The sequence below is a fragment of the Phaenicophaeus curvirostris genome, chromosome 18 (assembly GCF_032191515.1).
Source record: "Phaenicophaeus curvirostris isolate KB17595 chromosome 18, BPBGC_Pcur_1.0, whole genome shotgun sequence".
Taxonomy (NCBI): Eukaryota; Metazoa; Chordata; class Aves; order Cuculiformes; family Cuculidae; genus Phaenicophaeus; species Phaenicophaeus curvirostris.
In genome coordinates this window covers 3,665,438-3,679,882 of record NC_091409.1, presented here as the reverse complement: position 1 = coordinate 3,679,882, position 14,445 = coordinate 3,665,438, and positions in this window count along the sequence as shown.

The following is a 14,445-nucleotide window of genomic DNA, read 5'->3' as shown; positions in this document are numbered from 1 at the left end:
CTTTAGGCAACTTGAGATCACTCTGGAAATATTTATGTAAAATCTCTGTAGCTCTTTCCAACAATTCAACATCAAGATCAACAGATTTTTGTTTGATATAGAACTGACAAAATTATATCATGCCCCTAGCAACAGATTGCAAACAAAACTATACACATCATCTTGCAACGAGCTAATTTAATGACTTGTCTCTTCTTCACATCAGCAAACAGCAATGATAAAAAAACACAATAAAAATACTCAATGCTTACACCTGAGTTAACAAAGCAAAGATTGAAAACTAAGAAACAATAACAAAAATTTCCATGCTTCAACCTTAATATTGCAAACATGTAAATATATATAGGTATATATAACCACATAAATCAGAGTCCAGTATATGACTAGTAAATTAACTGCAATCAATAGACAAACTAGCAAGCTCCTGTTGTCCTAAAGCCATCTTTATTTATTTATTTCCCCTTTTTAAAATCTGCTTGCAAAAAGAAAAGAAAAAAGGAAAAAATATTTACTGACTCCATTTTTTTGTATATATTGGAAGAAAAATCATTAGAATACAAATAATGAGCCATTATTAAACGTTAAGATGGGAAGAAAAATGTGAAAGAAGCAGTGTAACCAGCATAGTTCTGTGTTTGTCTTGCTTCTGCAAAGATTGTGCGGTAGAGGGCACCACAGATGCTAGAGAAAAAAAAAAAGATTGCTACTTCGAAGCTGTTAAATTCGACACTATGATTTCATAATTCCTTGGTTGTGATCTGGACAATCTTTGGAAAGACAAATATTTTGTGAGCCAACAGATTTTAGTCAGGACAAAACAGAAGACACATCTGTCACCTGCCAGTTACATGAAGAGATACTGATTTTTTAATGTTTTTTTTTAAATGAGCAAAACCCAGAGAAATATGAGATTAAAAGTAATTCGCTGCTAACAGATAACAACTTCCAGCTAACATGGTTAGTTAAAAAGCTCACAAAACTAATGCATGTTTTCAGTTTACCTAGTTCTGGAGTTAGAAACACCTGTAAAATATTTATTCTGTGGTAAACCAAATCACCCTAAGAGGAAGTGGGATTTTGTTACCATCTCTTCTTTTTGTGCTTTATCTTTCAGCCAGAAATAAATTCTAACAGGCCTTTCTTAAAAGTAACAGCAACTTTCACCTAACCTCTGTCACAGTGATTTTCAGACCCAACATTTTCTAGGTCTTTTAGGGGCAGTAACGTATTTTGGGTGGCAGAGCAAGACAAGTACTTGAGACAAAGAAACAAAATAAAGTAAAGTCTTCATGTATCATAGAATCATAGAATAGTTTGGGATGGAAGACACCTTTAAAGGCCATCCAGTCCAACCCCTCTGCAAAATCCCATGACAGCTGAATAACATAAGAGATCAGGCAAATACATGGCACCACTCTCTGCACGTAATGACCATCTATTTCTAAGAGACACAAACAACTATCATTCATCTTTTACCCCACTTTTCATTGCTAGGAATGGGAATCAAATTAAAATTTTGGCTGAAGTGCTCATAAAGCAGCTAAATAAATAATAATGCTAGGGTGAATTACAGCCAATTCCACTGATGCTCTCTGGCGAATCCCAGAAATCAGTTGCTTTTATTGCCCATACAGTAAGATTCTTACCAAATTCATTTGTCAACAGCAGTACATTCTCAGGTAGGTACATGTCATACCATAGAAGCAGTAATAATATCTCATGAATTAATTTGTAAATAGCTATATACTTGTAAAAATCCAAATCTGGTTTTAACTGGGCAATGAATAAACATGTTATTAGGAAAAATTCTGATTGAAAGAATGTGTTAAAGGGAAAATATGTTGTAACAAACAAATGGAAGACACTTGTGCTAAAACATAACTGGAAAGCAAGAATGTCTTCTATTCCATGTTCACGTGACAGCTTGAACACAGCTGTCTTGGAAACAGCTGCACCATTTCTACTGGCTTTCTTGTTTACTTTGTTTTCCTTTTGTGGGCAAAATACTAGGAAGCATGAAAACTCAGGTGTGATTTTCTTCTTTAAACCCAAAAATGCCAGCTGCTGTACATTAAAAATACTTCAGCCAAAATCTGTTCTTTCATTTATATGAATGCTACACCATGCTGTCATGTCCCCAGATTTATGCCAACAGGTAAAACATGGGATAGACTTTAGACTTTTGTTATTAGCTATTTAGTAATGCCTGGGGAAAATTAAGTAAGAGGATGACATAGGAGTCTATTCTGACATTGAGACTGTGGGCCATATAAATAATAAAAAGGGTGGGGCAGTTGATTAGCAGACTTCTATTTCATTTTTGGAAGCCTAGATTAAAATCAACTTTATGTCATCCTTTAAAATGCATTCAGTGATTTTAATTAAGCTACCAATGTTAATTGGCCCACACCACAAAAATGCAAAAATGCCAGGGGCACCATGATGTAATATTGGATAAATCACAACCTTTGCTTTTGAGGGTCCTAAAGCTCAGTAAAAAGTATATCAAATAAAAAAATAGCATAGATGTCATATCTTGGTTTGATCAGGGTTTTTTTACTGGAGGAGGAGAAAAAAAAACCAAACACTGCTGTGTGTCACATCTTCTGTGTTTGGGCATGGAGGAAAGGATGATGTTTTGCTCTGTTTTGTCTTGTTTCACTGCTGTTGGTGAGGAAAGCTACCAAACATCTTGAGTCTGGCTTGAGGGATCTTCTTTCAGGCAACTTTCTTTCCGTTGGTTTGGGACTGGGCTTGGATACTTGGCTTGGGTTTGAGTACTGGACCAAAGGAATCACAAGGAAGTCCCACAGCTAAAAATGTATACAGATCGCAGCTACAAGGAGGTGTTAATTAAATGTTTGGTTAAAACTATGGACTCCTGTGCACATAAGTACAAATGTTTATAGTATAAAGCTCTCTCTGGCAGATCTCATGTATTGATCCCAAAGGGAGCTCTGTGCTGAATTTGGGGCTTAGAGAATTGAATAAGACAAATTTATAATATTTGCTAAAGAGAAAATCTGGCACAGACAGGAGTTTGGAGCTGTGAAGTAAGGGCTTTTCTATGCTGGAAAATTTACTGGAATTGCTATTGCAGAACAAGCTATTCTGCAACAACTACTGTCTGATCCATGACTTTTCCAGACTAGAATAGCCACACAGGGAGCTATTATGGATAGCTTATTCAGAAATACCTGTGGTGGCCACTTTCCCCAGACAGGTAAATGCAGTGTGTCCATGCATATCTGTATAAAGAAAAAAGCTTGGGTGGTTTTTTTTCGTGGAAGAATACTTTTTGTCTGATATATAACATGTGGCAAAATGGTAAAGAAAGGGAACTTTCAATCAGATCATGATGCAATTGATTAAGACCCTTTATTTAATTTACTAATATAAGATGTATGATTATCATCTACTATGATTACTTACATGCCAAGAACATCTCTCCATCTGCAAGGCTATGTCCATTACAGGATGTTGTATCAGCTTAACTGAATCATAAAAAAAAAAAAAATTCTAATTAAGTCAGCGCAAAAATATAAATGAAATTACTTGCTGTAGCCTATGACTGACAGATCTCACATGTCAGTCATCAGTTTTCTGATAACATCATACACATTTTTAGAAAGAAATATAAAACAGTTCCATGCCTCTGCAAAAGCCAAGCTTTTTTGGTGTTAGCACATTAATTTTAATAAACCATAAATAAACAATAAATAGCCACTTGCTGTCAGCAGCACCGTTTCAAGGTTAAGAATTCCTTCATGCCTTAGGCACAGGTGGATGACAGGTGGATCTAGCATTTGTTACCAGAGAGAGAGTTCCTTTTGGAAAATCTGATGAAGTGTTAATTTATTATTTCAATATTTTTCTGCATGTTCTCTGCTCTGTAATGTTAAAGGGTCTCTCATGTATTGTGCTGGAATGCTTCCACGTTTGGATCCATTCACAAGGAGTTTTGAGGTCCAGGAACACAAGATTGGACCCTAACATGTCAAGGAGCAGAAATAAAAAATGACTCCTGTAGAAATGCCACTGCTGAAGACACCATCATCCATTAATTAGTTCTAAGAAAACAATATTTAATGCTTTCTCTATAAAATTAAGCTGAAGCTATAATTCTGTGATACTTCATCAGAAGGAAAAGTAACGTGCCCATCAACCAATCCTGATTCTTATTTGGTTTGGAGAGCTGGATGAGATCATATCCTCAGCAAAATTATAGAATGCTAAGAAGCAAATCAGGAGAGCCAATTCCTAACTCGCATTTTAACGACAGGGTGCCTCAAATTCGTGATGTAATGTAAGCAAAAAAGAGGTGTTGCTGAACAGCTGCTATTACAACATATTGGCTCTTCTCAAAGATTCAAGCAAGAGAGAATTGTTCTTTCAAGTTTTTAAAGTAAATTAATTTTCTAGATATTTCAGCCATATTATGATGGCAAATACATCAAAATCTTCATTTTTACTTAAAATAGCTTTAAAAAAATTCCATTAAAATTACTTAATTCCTGTAAAACATGCTTATTCTAGAGGGACTACATTTGCTGGAATGTAGGTTTACTTCCAGCAAATTGGATTCACCAAACAAATTATATCATGACATGTAAGGAAAGTAGTAAGAAAAACAAAATGTTGCCTCTCTGGTACTTTCAAATTATTTTTGAAAGTCTATAGTTTTTCAAGGATTCTTGATTATAAAGTTTTACTGCCTAAAATAAATATTCAGATACATACATTCATATATATTGTATATTCTGGCAGAGAAAGACAAAACTTTTTGTAAAGCCATATTTGCTAACAAAAAGCCCTAAAAAGCCACCATAGGAAAATAAAGACTCAGATTCACATAGACATATTATAATAGCAATAAATTGATAGTTTGAATAATTCATAGGAGGAAAACAATTACAACACATCAGTTGTCTTGAGGAATCCAAATCTTTACAGCTCTGTGTTTGTATTGGGATTACTGACACACGACTGAAACATAGGCACTTCTAGCCTGGCATTTGGAAGTAATTCTAACAGTTCTAAGAAGTGCTGGGCTGACGGTACGTTTCTGGGAATCACAGCTCTGCCCGTGGGAGCTGATGGGAATCAGACTGTCCACTCATACTGACAGAATGAATGGCCACAAGAACAATTTTGTAAACTCTCCTTGGGGAGAAAGAAGCTGTGGCAAAAGGACTCCTAGGGAGTCCTGGGAAAAAAGAAATGAGGTTTCATTCTGGTGCAGCAATCCATTACAAGATTATTACCTAAACCCTTTCACGTCATTGTTACACTGGAAGGAACCAAAAGAGTGTCTAGTAGGAAGAAAATGATAAATAGGAGTTAGGAAGCCGAACTAGAAATCTCTCAGGCTGGAACTGGAAAAAGCAAGACAAAGAAAGGCCAAAGTAGGAGAATTCAGTTAAGTAAATAGGTGGAATACTGGAAGAAAACATTTATCTTTTTTCTCTATTGGAATGTATTTTGAAAAACTTGGGCATAGCCTTCAAACTCACAAGACTGGAGATCGGAAAGATGACTGATTGCAGGGTTTTCCTAACACTCTGTGCATCTCTCAGGAGTTTGTTTTTCATTCACATTGTATTCAGTCTCCTTGTGCAGAAAGAAAACCAACACAACACAAACCAAAGAGGTCACTGTACTCATATCAGATGGATTTAGTCACAGATAATGTAGAACATAAAAAAATTATTTATATTATGCAAAAGCCAATATTTATAGAGATTCAAACTGATTTCCAGTCCTAGTAGGAAACAACCTCATTTCATAAATTAAATAATGCGTGTTTTATAAGATAAATTCTTGCAGAATAGATAGTCATCATTCTCATTCATACCAATTTTCTACTGTTATGGGGAAACAACAACAGTCTTGATTTTTTTTATGCATGTTCTTGGCCTTCATTCAGTTTTCTGATAGAGAGTTGAACTAAAAGTAAATTTTTACTTTGAAATTATTTTTCAGTGTTTTATATGACACACTTGTAATAAATACATTAAACCGACTGAAGTCAGTCATGCTAAAACACTATAATAAGAATACTTTCTGCTGAGCGTCTGAGAAATTATAATCGATAATTGTTTTCAAGTTTTCATGATTATAAAAATCCCCAAATGGACTTAATATATGTAAAACATTTCTGTGCAGGACAAATGCATATTTTCACCATAAATTTAAAGAGAAAAAAATGTAAGTTTTGCCAACTGACTTCCTAGGCAAGAACCTTGCCTACAAATGCAGTGAGGCAGATGGGTGCTAACAGTATGTAAAGTTCATCTTTGTATTCCATTCATTCTCACATCATTATTGGCAAGATTAGTAGTAGCATATTTGCATTGATTTATGCTGGCTATTTATACTAGTTGTTTATACTAGCTAGTCCCCGGGGCACAGATGCAGAAGTAATTCATCCTCGGAAAAACCTGTCATACTCTGCTTTTTTCTGGCCATGCCACTATCTGTGTTGTAATAGAGCAATGGAATTTCAGTCACTGGAGCATCCTGCACAAAAGTCAGCTTCTCTAAAACCAAGTGTAGTGGAAAAACACAGCGTTGCTAATAGCTGAGGAAAGTGACATAAAGATGACAACGAGGAAAAGGCTGAAGTTCAAATTTTCAGTACCTAGTGAGACTGATTTTGTTTCCTTTTCATTTTTCAGTTTCCACAGATCAGCACTTAATATTTTCAATACAAACTCTCTCTTTGAGAAACACAAAATATTTACAGCATGGGTGACATAACTATCTCCACAGTGTTAAAAACTGAGATATGAACTTGCCTACACGCTAACCACAGCTTTCTGACCATTTGATTTCTGTCTTACAGAAAGTTTGCCATGGTAAAGATAACGGCTGGAGGTATATAAATATTGATTTATGCTCTATCAGATCAACCAGTGTTTGAAATGCTTTTAAAAAAAAAAAAGTCACCCATGAGAGTTCATCCCCTTTATAGTAAGTTCACCAGCTTGAATCTGATTTAATAATGTCTCTCTCCTTCAACATATTGCTAAAAGGACTCATATATGCCATATACATTTTCTTGATGAGAAGAGCTTTTATATGAACTTTTTAGAACAGCTGGGAACAAAATATAAGAAATATCTACTGTGCTTCCCAGGACTGTTTTAAGAGATGGAGAAGTAGGAGGAAAGCAAACACCACAACACTTTGTAGTCCTGTTTGACAACTAAAGGCTAAATTGCCTCCTGCCTTTTATTATTAATGAAAGGCATATGACATATTATACTTGTTAATCCAAGGTCCACCTACCCAAATCTTCTCCTTCATGAGAAGAGTATAAGAAAAGCATCTAGAGATGCTTACTCAGCATAGCCTCCCAGGCCCCTTCTGTTTATGACTCAAGAACGTCTGGAACCACAACTACTCTCAAAGAGGTGTCTCCTTGAACCTGCTATCTGCTAGTTAGTTATGATGCCCCTTACTGAGTTGAACAAGACAGTGAGTGATCAGCCTATGTCTACATTTCCCATGTCAGTCAGTTGAGATATTTTATTTTACTTTATTTTATTCTTAACATATCTATAGTCTGCTCCCTCTGACTCTTATTGTCATAGATTAGGGAAGGGAAGAAGAAAAAAAAAAAGAGAGAGAGAAAAAGCGCAGAGGAAAACCACAGACAAAACCACTCAGAAGCTTGAGCCAAGGAGAAGGGGATGTAGCAAGAGCAGGAAAATAGGCCAGGAACAAACACACAGGAAGAAGAGTGGAAATCCCTAAATGACAGGAACAGGTGACAATCCCAGGCAAGACCCTCTGTCTTGTTTTTGATGATACAAATATTGAGATTCAGAAGGAATTTTGGTCATGTGTACTTGGCTGGAAGCTACACACTCCCACTATTCCTTCCTTCCCCCAGGCATGTCAGTTCTGCAATCAAATAAAAAAATCAGTTTTTAAATTCCTTAACATTTGAGCATACATAGGCAGATTTTGCCTCCCTTATACTCCCTGCCGTCCCACTGATATTTCAGCCCATGGGAATCTGAGATCATAGTTTGGCTCCAAGGAAATTCAATGTACAGAAGTACATTAAGGAGATATACCATCTTTTCTCACCACTTGAGGGAACTTTTTTGCCCTAGCTTGAAAAAGAACTTGGGTGTGATTAAGATAAAATAGATTATGGAGAATTTGATATACGAGTAAATGCCTCCAGATATTGAATCAATGGGGAAGCAGTGGAACAGGTTTGAGCACCCTACAGGTTGATGACCTGTTCTGATAAAACCTGGCTGGACTATAGAAGTCATTCAATATCCATCCTTGTTGCTGTTTCTCATGGTCAGCTAGCTACATGGAGCACAGATTCCTGATTTTATTCGACTTCAACTTGCCACCCTCATACAGGTTATTGTGTTAGGATATAAGAAAGTAATCTGAAAGGAATGTTGAAACTTTACCTATTTATATCTATATACATCTCTCCAGATTGGGATGGAGAGGAGGAAACTGTAGGAAATATTGGCTAGCAGTCCTACTGTATGCATAGACATGAAATCTTGGCTGCCCACTGTATGAGCTAAAACGTTGGATAGTAACAGTGCTCCAGAAAAGATTGAACCCTGGGGCTTACTGCTAGGCAATGATGGATTTAATTAGCAGGGTGTGTCTGGAGGGAATGAAGGAGATTCTTCTCAGGACATGCCCACACTTGAAACTGTGTGGGTTTTGTGCATCTCTGTTAAACGATCTGAAAACACTATTGTATGATCAATGCACACATACCTCCTCACAACGCACATAAGATATTCTTATTTTCCATCACTGCAGTTCTTCACGCAATAACAATAAACTCTTTATAAGCCTAGTTTAATTTCTCATCTGGTTCAAACACCTTTAGTGTTGCCTGCGGTTTCCCCACGTGTTCAGAAGTGAACCATTTCACACCTTTTCGGTTACAAATAGACTAAAACCCAGCACATTGGTGTGCAACTGAAACAAAAGTACCCAGTGAAAATGCTAATGCTAAGGTTTTGAGTCTGATCAGCAGACTACATTAAATAGCACATTTCCATTTATGCAACAGAAGATTTTGTTAGACAATAAAGCCATGCAATCTTAGAGGAAAGAATTAATCTTCCATAATTGGAGTTTTGTTTCAGGAAATGAATTTATACTAAGAGATTCAGTCTCTTAATTGAAAAGATTTAGCGTGTTTGCATTCTATTAGCAGTTTTATTTGTTCTTTAATTCGCAGGAGTCCATACTAGGAAATAATTTAACAAAATGCCAAGAGGAAAGGGATGTGCATACCAGGTTTGTGCGCAGACAAGAAACAGAGTCTCTTGAGCTATGCTATTAATTTTGACTGGTAAACACTTCAGAAAATCTCTGAACATTTACATATTAGTTGTTCTGTCTGTAATATGGAAATCGAGCACTTGGTTATCTCACATAACTGCTGTTAGTGCTGGTCTCCATAGAATGTGTAGTTGGTAAAGTGCACGACTAGTATTACGAATGTAACAAAATCAAAGAAAGCAGGATAAGATTTCATGGGTGGGAAACACGGCCTGAACAAGAGCCTTTTTCAAATGTCTTTCTCTCCTGACAAAAGATGAGGAAATTACTAGTAAATGCATTAAATTTTATTACAGGCGAAAAAAAAAAAAACCTGCCATCTTGATATTGTGCTAAGAGGAAAAAACCAGCACTAAGCAGTACAACATTCAAAAATTTTTGTATTTTGACAGTGATCCTGTATCAGGCTTGTGTCCCACTGTGGGAATTTCGTTTGCAAAAGAGCTGCGGGGATTGTTCTGCAAAGAGCATCTAAGCCTATGGACCCCCCTGCTTTCCCAGGAACTCTTGCTGCTTAGCTTACTCTTTCTGGCTGTGATGTTTGAAAAGAGTTCACAGAGGAGCAACAGGATCAGACTTCCCCTTCTCAACTTTTGTTGCAGAGAAAGAAAAGGGTTTGATCTGGTCCTTTAAAAACACTCCAGACTGAATTAGACCACAAAGAAACCTGTATTACACACAAAGTGTAGACTCACAGAAACGGTCACCTTCCTCACTTCTGGAATTAAAATCTTTAAAGCTGCTAGTTACAACCAGACATAGCCAAATATCTTTAAGGCCTAATACGAATGATACCTAAACTCTCATTCGTTAGGACTTAAACAAGTATTCCATAGGTCTGATTATAGCTTCCATTGAAAACTGATGCAAGGAACCTCCATCCATGGTCACGCAGGCATATACGCACATGCACATATTTCATCCAACCCACTGCTACCAGTTCCAGGTCACACTGATTAACACTCTTCACATAAACACATTTTTTTCTCGTTTCAAACGTTAATGCCTGCTTAGTGCAAGGTGAAAGTCTATCCAACGATAGAATCCCTTAAGAGTGTTAATTAAACAGGACAATAATAATCCGCTGGTGATTTATAGCGAGGTGGATTACTAGACCATAGCGGTTGGTCTGATAGGCATTTATTGCCTACTTAACCATTTAAGTATAACAAAAAAAATCATTGTGGTACAAAAGGTGATGAATGTTTCTGCTAAAACAGTCCATTAAGATGATTCATTAACATTACAAAGAGGTCTGCAGCCTGTGTGCCACTTGGAGCCTTTAAAAGTCTGGGAAAGTGAGAGGCATTACCATAGGAAATGCTTTATGCTAAATGTGCGCTGATAGAATCTAAAGTCCACTTTCTAAAGATAACATCACTTTTTACATTTTGCACTACAAGATCTAAGGATGCTTTGTACTCCTCAGTTCTTCAGCTAGAGAATGTATCTTCCTAAGAGCAGAGTGCAGGAGGAGAGGAGTAATAAAAGTCACAATGCTCTGGCATACATTTGAGTCTCTCATGCTTCTCTTTGAACTGATGTTACTGGAATGCTGAATCGCTGGTTACACCACTGCAGAATGACACGGGAATCATGAGTTATAGTCACAACAGCTACAACTTTATTAAATGCACACCAAATAAAGCTAGTATAATGATCTTTTCAGGTCAAATAACAGCAGATTCCTGCTTCATAACAGCAAGGCAGTACACCAGCTACAACTGATAAACTCAATTGTAGAAGCGTTAAATCACAGTGTAAATGTATCCAAAACACCAAAATTAAGACCTCAATATTTTCCTAACAAATTATTCCCTGAAAAGTGGAACTAATTAAGCTTGATTCTTTATGGATTTATGTTACATCTCTTACACCTCTGCTGGAATAACTCCAGCTGCCCTCCTGTCCTCCACCACAACACACTGCCATGCCTCCAGCCCTCCCCTTCATCCTTCCAGACTCTCACCCGTCACCCCCACTCCAGAATATGCAGTATTTCTTAGACCCTGGGAAGTACCCTTCCCCTAGCCATCGCTTCATGGTTTTTGATTTGGCAGCTGAATACAGCAGTGCCTTCGCCAACAAATATCACAGCGATGTGCAAATCTGTTGACTGGCTTGCTGCTGTCAAACACTATGAATAATCGCCAGATCCTTCTTTCTTCCTCAATGAGAGCATTGATAAAAGATTCCTTCCTCTGCTTAGGTGCTGTTCTTACAAAACAGTATCTCCAAAGTTTCTGAGTAACCTGTCAGCGTATTGGAAACTGGGTCAGACAAATAAGATTGCACAGGTAGTTTCCCTAGGGAACCAGACCAAGACGCAGGACAGGATCTCTGCTGATCAGAAGTCAGTAGAATCTTGTTTATGTATTTAATCTAAAGTGGAGCATCACGCAGTGCTTCCTAAATTACAGGAAGTCTGTACAGCACCTGTTCAGACTGTCTCTGTTACCTCAAGATGAGCTAGACCAGGTTCTAGGAGCAGAAGAAGAAACTTGCACCAGAGCTAATAAATTCTGCTTCTAAGTTGGTAATTTTTTTTTTTTTTATTATTCTCTGTAGGTGAATTAGCACACCTATACCAAATCCTGGCCTAGAGATGTCTTAGATTGCTATGCTGGGACAGCAAAGCCTTCATTTCCACTTCTAGGCACTTCAATTGTTCAGAAATAAATCTCAGAAATGAAACATTACTGAAACCAAATCTGAATAAGGGAATAGAGCCGAGAGGCACACGTGACATCAAACATAGCTACCCCTAATATTGCTCAGTATCATTTAACAAGCCATAATTAAAGTCCGAAGCAAAATATATTTCCATTTAATTCTAGGAAAACAAAGCATTGACTGCACACATAATCTGTAACAATGCTGAACGAGATCGACTTCACCCACAGTAACGGGATAACTGTTTTCAAGTAGGGCCATTAAGCCAGTAATCAGCTTTCCAATAACCAGCTGCAGAAATGATAAACATCTTTAAGATTAACTACGCTGATTAATGAATTGAGAACGCTGAGGCATGGAGATACCGAGCTGTTGAAATGCATGCTCTCCACCTCTAGATTTCCCTGGGACACTTGCAAGTCTCAGTTATTAGTCAATAATGCCCAAGGGCGCACAGCGCTAGGGAAGTGCGTTTGTGGTAGGATCAGGGCTGGGTGTAAGACAGACAGTGGGGAGGAAGGAGTATAAAATAGTGGGAGGTTGGCAGGAGCACAAGCTAAACCAGAAAGAGAGGCTGAACATGTGTGTCCAGTGGAGCTTGATGAGATTCAGAGCGGGACTGGGAACAAAGATGAAAGGACTGGATTGAAAGATCCGTGTTTGCAAAGCAGAGAAGAGCTGAAATTTCAGTCCAATAAATTATCCGGTTTTTTCCCCTTATGTACTGAATTTAACTTAATTTCAGTATTAGTTGAAAGACAGTCATTAGCAGCTTTTTATATTTTAGTGTACCTATTTCTTATGAAGTTCCCACAAATTTACATGCACAGCTTTTATCATCCCAGGCATTAAACCTACAAATATACTGAAGGCAAGTGCCTCATTGCCTCATGTATGTACAATACAGAGGTAGCTCTCAGTTCAGAAAAGCTGGTTGGAAATTCTTGGGCAAAGTGCTTTTTGCCATCAGAAAATGCCAACGTGCCAAAAATATTTTTTTTAAAGTAATATATTGATTTCCATGAAAATATTCTTAGGCAGGTTCAGGTATTTCCGTGAGAAAAATCTGTTCTGAATGAGAATGGAGTAGAAATGTGGATGTTACTCTAGTCACTCCCACATTCAGAAAAATACCCACATATATGATATCACCCTACAAATGCAATGGAATAATTGCCTGTCTATTCTCTGTATGGCTACTTTACTTTGTTTAAAAAAATAAAAATGAAATTCCATAGGCCAAAGAAATACTGAGTAGTGAATCAACCTAGTGACCAGGTCTCACCTAGGAGGTACAGGACTCCAAGCAAACTCTTTCCCAAACCACTTCAGAGCCCAAATTTGAGTCTGACAAAAATAACATTGAAAACATTATGTCAAATGTCTGCTCCAAATCCCATAAAGCACTACTTGGACATGGCCCAAGTAAATACCCTAGCCACTGGATGTTGGCTATTCTGGGATGTCTCATTCTTTCTATTCAAGTTTTGTTTTTTAAATCATTCTGTGACAAATCTAAAACAAATGTCAAAACCATTGACTTCTTTTTTATATATATACACTAGATTTTTTTTTTTTCTCTCTGGAAAACTCTAATTCTCAGCACACCACTCTTAACTCTTTGATTCATTTTTTCTCTTATAACTTGATCCAAGTTGCTGGCCTTTGGAAGGGTGACAGACATTTAGCTCTTGCATAGGAAAATACAAATTGATTTGTGCATTCTGTATTGTCCCATATCACTGTTTTTTAAAGTGTGCTTCACAAGCATTTGGGGCCCATGAGCTGCTTTTACTGGGATCCAGAAAGGTAAATAAGACAGACTGCTTTGATGTGATATAAAGAATTGCCTGCCACTAAATTCTGGAAAACAGAAAAATCTAAAGACTGCTGCTTTATACCAATATACGCGTGTCCTACTGTTGCTAGTGTAGGTCAAAAGCTTGCAATAAGATTTTATTCTCATTGGGATAAACAATTAGTAACATTAATAAATTCTAAGATAATCACAAGATTGTTTGAAAGTAGTAAGAACACTTTGTCTTAGGAAATCAATGTACAACCAGATTCATCAATTTCAAGAGAAAGCAATTTTACATCAGTTCAAGTTAACGTAGAGTTCATGTTGTTACTTTTTGCTCACCTTTATCCCAATGTGATCATATGAAAACTAGAATAAAAAAGATCTGACATGCTTGTTCTTGATGATTAACAGTTAACACACCTCTAATATGATCCTTAAACATGAGAACTGATTGTCAAAACATTAACTAAGATCTAGTTTATATGGCATTTAACATGGTTAGAAATTAATCTGTTCATTTATGTTGGACTGGATATCTTCAAAGTCTTTTCCAACCAAATAATTCTATGATTCTAAATTTTAATTCTCATAAACTTCTATAGATATATTCAGAAACCAAGGATGTT